At 50.0% G+C, this 11,815-nt stretch overlaps 1 long non-coding RNA gene across 1 annotated transcript in view; it reads left to right on the forward strand.

Moving 5' to 3' along the window:
* LOC143509700 (uncharacterized) overlaps window positions 1-11,468 on the forward strand; it is a 20,612-nt gene extending 9,144 nt beyond the window's left edge. The window contains exons 2-3 of the long non-coding RNA XR_013129740.1: window positions 7,452-7,857; window positions 11,347-11,468. This is a non-coding gene — a long non-coding RNA (uncharacterized LOC143509700). The remainder of the gene's footprint in view (window positions 1-7,451; window positions 7,858-11,346) is intronic.
* The last annotated feature ends 347 nt before the right edge of the window (window positions 11,469-11,815 follow it).

Raw genomic sequence — 11,815 nt, forward strand, 5'->3', positions numbered from 1 at the left:
AGAGAGCATGTGACCAATCAGGTGGCATGGTGGTGAGGTGGTCAGTACTGTCGCCTCACAGCGAGGCAGTCTGGGTTCGATTCTCTGGGCTGCTCTGTGTGGAGTTTGCATGTTCTCCCTGTGTCTGTGTGGGTTTTCTCCGGGTACTCCGGTTTCTTCCCACAGTCCAAAGACATGCGTGTTAGGTTGATTGATCACTCTAAATTGCCCGTAGGTGTGAGTGCGTGCGTGAGTGTTGACCATGTGGTGGACTGGCGACCTGCCCATGGTGTACCCTGCCTTTGCCCGGAGATACCTCTTCCCCCCCGTGGCCCCGTCTAGCGGGATTAAACAGTTTGGATAATGAATGAATGTGAGCAATCAGACAGGCCATCTGAAGCTAAAAAATGAATCTTCTTAGTGAGTCCAATCATAAAGACTTGCCATGGTAAGCTGTGAGCTCATGTTGAGGTAAGGGTACTCCTGTCAAGTTCGTTCCACGCCGTGGAAGTGGGTGGTTGCCACGGAGACATGGCAGTGTTCGGTCTGCTGGGTGAGCGTGAGATTCCTGCGTTCCCTTCTGACATGGGCAAGTGGGCGGAGCAGCTACAAGATCAGGCCAGGATCCAATCAGACACCCTGTCATTGGCCAGTCAGACACCCTGTCCAATCAGACACCCTGTCATTGGCCAGTCAGACACCCTGTCCAATCAGACACCCTGTCACATCTCATGTCAAGCCTACAATCTCATCTGCTTTGGTTCACGGGGGAGCAGCTGCTGGTGTGTGTGTGTGTGTGTGTGTGTGTGTGTGTGTGTGTGTGTGTGTGTGTGTGTGTGTGTGTGTGTGTGTGTGTGTGTGTGTGTGTGTGTGTGTGTGTGTGCATCTCAAGGGCCACGTGGGTAATATAACTGGAGTAGAGTCAGAAGGTGAGATGCGAGAGCGAAGCCCTCACGTCCTCGCCAATCCATGAACTCCTCTCACTCTGAGCGTCTCACTTTGAGTGTCTCACTCCGAGTGTCTCTCTCTGAGTGTCACTCTCCATCTCCTGTCTTTGTCTCTCCTTCTGTCTGTTTCTCTTCTGTACGAGGCGCATGACGTCTGAGGGAGCGTTCTCTGAAAAGGCTTAAGGAAAGCGACGGATAATCTCTTCTCTGCGAGCGCTGATGGACTGGGTGTGTTATTCCACAGTAATGAATTTAGCGTCAGACCCCTGGCGGGGTGAGAGAGCGGATAATTGCCCTTGTCTGTCACCGGCGGTAACACCTCTGCAGTCAGTCACGCTTCTGCTGCCAGTTCGGTCTTGCTCCTGCTTCTGTAGCGGCGTCCGGGATGTTTTTTTTTCTTGGTTTTGTTTTACCGGGGGCCATTTGCAGCCTGTTATACTTTAGCCTGTTCCTTTCCCCCATTCTCCTGTCTGAGGCTCGAAAAAAGATACAGTAGCACACTTAACTACAGTTTAAAAGATACAGTAGCACACTTAACTAGAGTTTAAAAGATACAGTAGCACACTTAACTACAGTTTAAAAGATACTGTAACACACTTAACTACAGTTTAAAAGCTAGACACTCATTCCAGAATTGGACACATGTTGCAGAATTTGTTCTAGAATTCAGTCTTGTTATTGTAATGAGAGCCCGATAAGAGACAGATTAACCCTTTATCGGTTTGACTCTGGCATAAAACTGGCCCAACCCTCAGCTAACCTTGAGAATCACTGAAGACCTTGAACACCCCAGCAAAACGCCTACGTTCTCACACCGAAGACCAAAAAATAAAGCAAGATATACAGCCAGCCATAATTCCGTGCTCCGGCCCGTGCGTGTGACGTGATTGGCCGCAGGTGGGCGTGCGGGTCGATGGCGGCACCTCTGTATGTCTGGGTAAACAGTGTGGTCAGCAGGAACACAGAACCACCCTCCCCCCACCTACAAACAACTCCCCACCAAAAAAAGTAAACAGCTTTCGTCAGCACGTTGTCTTTTAATTACGTTACCGTGGGCGGGGGGTCCAGTGTCGAGCAACAGTGAGTCATTACTCCTGGAAAAATGAATCAATTCGATGAATTATACATTTCCCATGTCTGCTCTGTCCTCCACGCTACCTCACCCAAAACGATTTATTTCCGAGAAAGTTGGTAAGATGTGGCTTTTTCACCACTCTTCTCTCCTCTTATTTCCTCGCCTTGCAAAACTCACAGTTACTGTGAAATTTGCATTCTGTGATAATGGCTTGATTGAAGTTATGTTTTGGCAAATCATAGGTAAGTTCCTCCAAGAAGCTTCTAGAAACTTTCGCGTGTCAGTTTTTGCTGTTTAGCGCTGTTCATTGGCGCCGTTCATTCGTGCTCAGCTCTTTACAGGCCTAAGTGGGGGCTGCATGAATTAGCCATGTTAGCAAGTCTGGCTGTTGAATCTGTAAACACTGACTCCTGAGCACCTGTGTATAAACGGAAGACATTAGCGGATATTGATAGGAGATGCACTGTTGCCATGTCAACAAGCCCAGCACACATTAGTCTGACCTCTCTGTGTCTGTGCAAGGTTGGGATCACGACAGGAGGAATTCCTCTCCATTGAGTTGCGTTTGACTGGTGTGTCTGACAGGACACACACACACACAGCTCCCCTAACCCACAAAGCAGGGAAGCCCGAGTGTGCATGCACAGGCTTTAATTATGCACATGGTGCAGGTGGGTGTGGCCGGGAGGCAGGGCTGTGGGGGAGCACAGGCCCTTCCATGCCCAGCTCGGTGCAGTGCCATGTGGCTGCTGTCCATGACAAGACTCCCCTGAGCTCCAGAGACAGACTGGGCCACAGTGCCAATCCAGCGCCAGCACCCATCCCAGACTGGGATTTATGGAGCTGTGTGTGTGTGTGTGTGTGTGTGTGTGTGTGTGTGTGTGTGTGTGTGTGTGTGTGTGTGTGTGTGTGTGTGTGTGTGTATATTAATACACTCTTCAGGTGTGTTTCCTCACTGTTGTCTGGTGGGCAGGCCCTCTCTCACTCCCTCTCTCTCTCACCCTATCTCTCTTTCTCCCTCTCTCCCTCTCTCTTTCTCCCTCCATCTCCTCCTCTCTCTCTCCCTCTTCCTCCCTCTCTCTCTCCCTCTCTCTCTCCCTCTTCCTCCCTCTCTCTCTACCTCATCCTCCTCTCTCTCTCCCTCTTCCTCCCTCTCTCTCTCCCTCTCTCTCTCCCTCTTCCTCCCTCTCTCTCTACCTCATCCTCCTCTCTCTCTCCCTCTTCCTCCCTCTCTCTCTCCCTCTCTCTCTCCCTCTTCCTCCCTCTCTCTCTCCCTCTTCCTCCATCTCTCTCTCTCCCTCTCTCTCTCTCCCTCTCTTTCTACCTCTTCCTCCCTCTCTCTCTCCTAATTCCTCCCTCTCTCTCTCTCTCTCTCTCCTCCACTTCCCCTCTCCCTCTGAGTGTAATATAACATGACTGGTATACTGTCTAGAATATACAGTATACTCACTAGTGGCTGCTGCAGTGTGACCCCTGTTGGGGGTAGCCAGGGGCAGGTCAGGGGCAGGTCAGGGGCAGGTCAGGGGCAGGTCAGGGGCAGGTCAGGGCCGTGCTACACCTCTCACCCCCCTCAGGCCGTGAGGATCTCCACAACCCCGTGCTCGGGACTCCACCCATGCTACGCCTCATGTTTGATTCATGAGAGGCCTGCAGCTAGCTGGGTGGAGGCTTCTGGAGTCACTGGCCTTTTTAGTGTGAAATAAGGGAGGAAGAGGAGGATGAGAGGAGAGGAAGAGGTGGCAAGGGAGTGAGAGCACTTTCCTCCTCCTCCTGGTTCAGTAGCCCTGAGGGTCATACACACACACACACACACACACACACACACACACACACCTCTCATTGTCTGAATCATACAGGGGGCTTTTACCGGCACAAGTTAAACACACTATAACGTCATTCATTATTAAATAATCCATATTTACTGAACGACACTTTTATTCTTGGTCCAAAGAAAAGCTTTTAGCTTAAAGCAACCTTTCTCTGTCCATTTCTGAACCCTTCCAGAAAAACGGGATTAGGTTGTGTTTGGAATTCCAAATGTAAAACTGTTGCTGGGTTCAGTCCCGTGTGTCATTAAATTGTTTATTGATTACATTTCTTTATTTTCATATATTCCGTGGCAGTGGGCATTGACTGCCTAGGTCACAGAAGCTTCCGGATCCCAGGCAGATCTGTGCTCAGCTTCCCACCGTTCCGAGTGGGATTACACCTCTCTAATCCCAACAGATAGCGTGCGCTTACCTTCCTCAGATCCGTTTGCGTACGCCGGGTTTAAAACGCAGAGCACAGCTGTGGATTAAGAGCTTTCTTCCTCTTTTCCTCTGTGTGTGTCTCTCTGTCTTTGTGTAAAACAGACGCTGTGGTTGTGGTTGTGGTGATGGTGTGGGGGGTGGTGTGGGGGGTGGTGTAAAACTGAAAGCCCCAGCCTCTGAAAGGGGCTGTAATTGGTATGTAGGACCACACGTGTAGATGGAGCACTGACCAGCGCTTTATTCAGATGTCCATGAAAGCTCCTAATTATACACCACATATAGGGATCCCACATCACACACACACACACACACACACCAAGGCACCTGGGCCAGGCCTACTGCGGTCGAAGCGTCCCAATTCAGATAAATCATATAATCCTAGTCAGAAAGGAGGACGTTTGGCATATGGTGTTTAAGCTGTGTGTGTGTGTGTGTGTGTGTGTGTGTGTGTGTGTGTGTGTGGCTGTGTTGAGCTGCCCGTCTGGTGAATGCCTGGTGCAGCAAAAGTATTCTCAGTCTCCAACCCCATCTCTGGATCCCTGTGGATTCCATCTCTGGATCCTTGTGTCCGTTTGTGAGGTCCAGAGGAAACCCCAATGCATTCTGATCTCTTAATGGGTTCCAACAACCCCACCACCCCCTCCAACACCCCGCCACACCACCTCCGTCCCAGCCGACTTACATGTCAGATGGTGGCAAGATGCTGTCATTAATGAATTCATCGCTTCAGTCAGAAAATCAATGTGCACTCCGCGCAGAGCGCCGGTGTGTCTGTGCAGGCCCGCCTCACTGACCCACTTCTCCACGAACACCCCGCGGCTCACGCTGGGGGGGTGGAGGGGGCGTTGGGGGGGCAAGAGCTTTGCGTGGCTGCGTTGAACTGCGTCTCGACGGAGGCAGCTACAAACAGCACCAATTCCAAACACGTTAAAAAAATGAAAGGAAAGAGAGAGAGAGATGGAGAGAGAGAGAAAAGGTGAAAGAGAGAGAGAGAGGGAGAAGGAGAGAGAGGGAGAATGAGAGAGAGATAGTGAGGGAGAGAGATGGAGAGAGAGAGAGAGAGAGAGAAAAGGTGAAAGAGAGAGAAGGAGAGAGAGAGATAGAGAGGAAAAGAGAGGGAGATGGAGAGAGAGAGAGGGAGAGAAAGGAGAGAGAGAGAGAGAGAGAGAGAGAGAGAGAGAGAAAGAGAAAAAAGAGAGAGAACAAACAAAACAAAACTGGGGCATCTGTAATTTTATTTGAGCAGGGACCGGAAAAAAAACCTCTTTAAAAAATGCATTCAGGCACATCAGCGAGCTCTTTCACACACACACACAGACACACACACACACACACACACACACACACACACACACACACGCATGGATGAAAAGAGCAGCAAACAGGCAGAGGGCAGACGGGCGGAGGTGCGTTGGGGCGAGTGACCTCGGTAGAGTCCTCGGGGGGGTGAGAGAGGTCAAGCAGCAGGGTCCGAGCGTAGCAGCCCGCAGGTCGGCGGGGTCAGGGCAGTTACGCACCGTATAGAGAGAGAGAGAGAGAGAGAGAGGGGGAGGGAATAAAAGAGAGAGAGAGAAAGAGAGAGAGAGAGAGTGGCTGGAGTGAGGGAAAATTCACAGAGGAGTGAACAGAGACAGACAAAGGCCAGAGAGTTAAGATGAGCTCCTGTTGGTTCTTGTTTCTTTTCTTTTTTCTTTCTTTCTTTTGTACGAGCAGTAAGTCAGTCTGACCTGGACAGTCCTGCTGGACTCCATTTACTTCCACTCTGTAAGTAGAGCGTGGCCTTCAAACAGTTCAAACAGTGTAGCACTCAAACACTCTCCACATCCCTGGCCTGCCCAACTCAGCCTTGTCTCCACTACAGCATGTCCCCACCACTTGTGTCTCTACCATGGCCTGTCCTATTGTCCCACCACAGTCTGTTCTATCCCACCACAGTCTGTTCTATCCCACCACTGTCTGTTCTATCCTGTACTACCAACACTCCAGTCTATCCTACTTTGATCATATTATCAAACCAAAGCTCCAGCAGAGGCAGGTTCGAGCTGGCTGGGAGCTGCTGAGCTCCAAAACGTAGATGTCTACGAATATCCCAGACGGATACGGATACTCAGACTGCTACAGATACTCAGTTACAGCTACAGACCCTCAGCTACAGCTACGGATACCCAGACGGCTGCGTGGGGGGGGGCTCTGGGCTCTATGCAGGTCATGCACTGTGCGACTGTGGTTCTTGGCAGAGGAAGTAGGAGCAGAGCCCCCCCCCTTGTGCCCCCCCACCCTTTGTGCCCCCCCCCTCCTCTGGGAGAGCAGGGAACAGATGTGCATTGAGATGCCGTTGCAGTTTGAGACTGTCGTTCCACAGGGGACCCTCTAATTGCCCCCCCCCCCCCACCCCCAAAGCCGGCAGCCCCTCCACCAAGTACACGCACACACACACACACACACACACACACACACACACACACACGCACCACTTCCCTTTTTAACTAGGCAGAGCTGTGCTGGTTTGCGGCAGACGCGTAGGCTAATGATGGGGTTATTCGCTTAGAGTGGGGCAATTTTAGCGAGGCGTCGTCTCCAAAGGAGCAAGGGGACGCATGGTTAAACACAGCGTTGTGTGCAGGGTGGACAGAGACGGGAGCCGTTTGAGGAAGGAAGCCGTTGCCATGGTACTGTCATGGTGATAAGGATGACGGTTTGTCAACAACGCGTTTAGCTTCAGAGCACCTGAATGACAGGGAGTCAACAACTTTTTCGCATTTTCGGCTCACAATACGAGACTTTGGCTGTGCAGCGTTTTGGTGCTATGAGCTACGAAGCCTCATGTTCCCTCCCTGTCTCATTTTGTTATAGTTTACATTATTTTCTCACAGGATTTTGTGATGTAACCTTTCCTGTTCTGAGTAAATGTGTGCAACTTTTAATCTTTGTTATTTTTCTCTCCTTTTCTATCTCCCTCCCTGTCTCTCTCTCTCCTTCTCTCTCTCTCTTTCTCAATTCAGTTCAAGCCAGTGGTGCTATACTGGCGTGACAAATATTCACACTCATATTGCCTAAGCTTCCACAAAGAAATTAACATAGTCAACAAAAGGTAGAAGAGATTGTGATCATTAAAATCATTTATTAAGATGCATTATAATTCTTTCTCTCTCTCTCTCTCTCTCTCTCTCCCTCTCTCTCTCTTCCTGACCTCCTTAGCATGCAGCTGCGTAGTGATGAGTCCAAGACCAGAGCCCGGGCGTTCCCTGTGACCCCCGCCCATGACCCGACCCAACACCACCCACCCCCACCGACACCCACTCTCCCCCAGTATGAGCAGCAGACAGTCTAGGCACCACCTCTGCTGAATCCTGCCGCGGGTCTTTGTCTGCTCGTCTGAAGTCCCAGGTCACGATCTCTGACCCCAGTCCCGGAGCCTGAAGGTCAAGCGCCTGCCCAATGCACGGCTTTGTGGCCAACAACGAAGACGGGACGTCGGAGAGCTTCAGTGCCTCGTCTGATGGTTTGTCTGACTAAAAAGAGACTCCAGCAGCGCTGGACCTCAGATCCAAGCTGCTTCTGTCCTGCAGAACCACAGTATTCTCCAGATGTCCAGTCAGTACAGGTCAGTACAGGTCAGTACAGGTCAGTACAGGTCAGTACAGGTCAGTACAGGTCATCTAGTCTAAAAAAGCTTTTGTTTTTTAAATATATCTCAATCAGCTGTGATATAAATTTGGAAAATGACCAAAGACAATAAAAGGGGCCAGGTTTTCACCTTGCAGAAATTTTGCTCCTTTGAGAACTAAAGGGTCTTTCTCAAGAGTCATGCACACATTCTGGAAACCTTTCTTCACGTTTTGGAGTCCTTCATTCAGACTGTTGTGACAGCGCTCAGCTGCCTGTGAGCAGAGCCCCCTATCAGCATGTAGGCTGAGAACGCCACATGTGTGTTTGTCGTCTCCTCGTCGAATGGCATTCCTGCTCGGAGGGTGGGGGTGTTGGAGGGGTGTCTTCCTGACCCGAGGGGTCACCCACCCGCATTCCCCATCTATCCACCCTTCTCTTTCCACCTCACTCCCTCCACCTCTCTTTCTACCCTCTCGTCACTCCTCCAGACCCACCAGGCATGTTGCTTCATCCGACCCATCAGTCCCGAACAATACCCGTCACAGCGCTGTCACTTAGCGTCGCCATGTCAGCCGCGTCGCCCCGTGACACCGCTGACATTTATCCCGTTACGGCCTGAGCCGTCCTCATTTCTTCAGTGTCGCATTACTGTGGATTTGCGATTTTGTTTCGTCTCGGAGGGGGCGCGGCATCCCCTCTTCTTTGCGTTTGTCTACCTCCTTTCTTCCTTTTGTCATTTCGTGTTCGCTCACCAAAACTAATTCCCTCCGAAAACGTTTATCAGCCCCTGGACGCCAGCCGCACCCGGGGACAGCTCTTCCGTTTGGTGAGACGTCGTCTGACTCACAGCACTGCTGCACAACACATTTGAATCATCTCCTGCTTCAACACACTCATCATTCATTCTTGCCTAGACTAGCGATGTTGTCCAAATTAGCCGATCTGAACAGCAAACTCATTAAACAGTGCCGTGTAGTCGTTTTCCAGGACTATAACCAGGATATGTGAAAACCACAACATAATGTAATTACCACTGAACAGTGTAATGTAGCTACCACTGAACAGTGTAACTACCACTGAACAGTATCACTACCACTGAACAGTGTAATATAACTACACCCGAATAGAGTCACTACCACTGAACAGTGTAATATAACTACACCCGAATAGTGTCACTACCACTGAACAGTATCACTACCACTGAACAGTGTAATATAACTACACCCGAATAGTGTCACTACCACTGAACAGTGTAATATAACTACACCCGAATAGAGTCACTACCACTGAACAGTGTAATATAACTACACCCGAATAGTGTCACTACCACTGAACAGTATCACTACCACTGAACAGTGTAATATAACTACACCCGAATAGTGTCACTACCACTGAACAGTGTAATATAACTACACCCGAATAGTGTCACTACCACTGAACAGTATCACTACCACTGAACAGTGTAATATAACTACACCCGAATAGAGTCACTACCACTGAACAGTGTAATATAACTACACCCGAATAGTGTCACTACCACTGAACAGTATCACTACCACTGAACAGTGTAATATAACTACACCCGAATAGTGTCACTACCACTGAACAGTGTAATATAACTACACCCGAATAGTGTCACTACCACTGAACAGTATCACTACCACTGAACAGTGTAATATAACTACACCCGAACAGTGTCACTACCACTGAACAGTGTAATATAACTACACCCGAATAGTGTCACTACCACTGAACAGTGTAATATAACTACACCCGAATAGTGTCACTACCACTGAACAGTGTAATATAACTACACCCGAATAGAGTCACTACCACTGAACAGTATCACTACCACTGAACAGTGTAATATAACTACACCCGAACAGTGTCACTACCACTGAACGGTGTAATATAACTACACCCGAATAGTGTCACTACCACTGAACAGTGTAATATAACTACACCCGAATAGTGTCACTACCACTGAACAGTGTAATATAACTACACCCGAAGAGTGTCACTACCACTGAACAGCGTAATGCAACCATTTTTCTGTATTGCTGTCCCACTCCTGCGGGCCCGAGGGGGCCCAAACGCAGTGTCAACACGCCCTCACAAACACGTGGTTCCTCACATACACACCCAGACGCTCTCCTCCCCAGTGACGTGGTACACAATCCTGCTGAGGTCAAGTCGAAAGGTCAGGTGGCAGGCGGTCGCCCCAGGTTACACCAGCTTCCTGCTGGGTAATGCAATTTGGCCCTCGCATGACCGGTGTCTGTCTGGACTGGAGGTGGATGTTGGGGGTGGGAGGTGGAGTGTGTGATGGGGTGGGAGGTAATTTAGGAACTCAGGTGGAATGAGGCGCCATTTAATCATGGTGATCAACAAGGGGAGTTGCTTTAGTGACAGGCAGACGTATGTTTGTGTGGAGTTGTGTGTGCAGGTGTGTGTGTGTCTGCAGAAATGTTTAAGCGGTGTGATTCTATGTAGGTGTGTGTGTGTGTGTGTGTCTGTGTAGGTGTGTGGATCCTTGTTTGTGCGTTGGCATTTGGATGTATATTTGTGTGTAGGCGTGTCTGTGTGTATTTTTGAGGGTCAGTTTACGTAAATGCCAAGGCAGGTTTATGGGTTGTGTCATAAGTATACGTGTTTTGTGTGTTTGGGGCTTGGTCTTTTGTATGTGTATGTGTGTGTGTGTGTGTGTGTGTGTGTGTGTGTGTGTGTGTGTGTGTGTGTGTGCACTGTGTTCTTGCTGGTTGGTTCGGTGCACATTAAAGCAGAAATTACAGAGGCAGAGAGACAGCTGAGACACGCATGGCCCCGTACACATCCATGTACATAATGGATCGCTTTCATTAGAGAGAGAGAGAAAGAGAGAGAGCGAAAGAGAGAGAGAGAGAGAGAGTTTGAGGGAGGGAGAGGGCAATGGAGAGAAATAAATGGGTGTCGGCTGTTAAATTAAGTGTGGCGCGAATGTATAATAAGCTATTAGGCTCCAGAAAGGGAATGGCTTAAAACAAGCAGCAGGGCGGATGGTGATTGGGTGGCGTGGTGAGAGGGCATGCCTCCCGGCCTATGGCGGGCCTGGAGGGTGTTGCGGGCCAGGGTGCTGTAAGGGGGGTCTGGCGGAGGGCGTGGGGCTCAGGGGTCTTGGTAAGGGATCCGCGCCCTTTCCGGGCTGCACCATTCAGGCCAGCATCTTTCCTGCCACTGTGGGCAGGCCATCTGCTCCATCACTCTCCCGGAGGCGGGTTGCAATCAGTCCAACGGCCGCCAATGAGAAAAAGGGGGGTCAGTAAAGGCCACACCCCTGGGAACAGGAGGCGACAGCCCCACCACCAGATGATGAAGACTCTAATGTGGTCTTCCTCACTGGACTTGTTTTTCTTGTTTTACCTGTCTGTCTTAATTTCTACATTTTCCCCTTCTCTCTCTCTCTCTCTCTCTCTCTCTCTCTCTCACTCATTATCTCTCCCTCCAGATCCAGGTGCTCCTCTCTCTCCAGACGTTGGCGTGCTGTGTCCTCGCTCCACCCCAGGGAGCAGCAGGGTGGGCAGATTAAAGCCTGGGAGGTTTGTACGGGTGCCGCACGCTAAATGCGTTAATCCTACTCTTATCAAACAGGAAGAACTGAATTGGACAGCCCACCTGCATACTGCCCCTCGCTCTGAGGAGACCAGATTCAGAGCTTAAAATCCCACACTCAATATGCTCTGTGTGTGTGTGTTTGCCTGTGAGTGTGTGTTTGCCTGTGAATAAATGCATTGTATATACGCAAAGATTTGTGTGTATGTAAATGTGCACGTGCATGTACAAATGTGTGTGTGCATGTGTGTGTGTGTGTGTGTGTGTGTGTGTGCGCGTGTGTGTGTGTGTGCGCATGTGTGTGTGTGTGTGTGTGTGTGTGTGTAAGGCGGGAGGAGTTGCTCCACTCTACTGCAGCATTTTAA

This window comes from Brachyhypopomus gauderio, chromosome 3 (genome assembly GCF_052324685.1).
Source record: "Brachyhypopomus gauderio isolate BG-103 chromosome 3, BGAUD_0.2, whole genome shotgun sequence".
Classification (NCBI taxonomy): domain Eukaryota; kingdom Metazoa; phylum Chordata; class Actinopteri; order Gymnotiformes; family Hypopomidae; genus Brachyhypopomus; species Brachyhypopomus gauderio.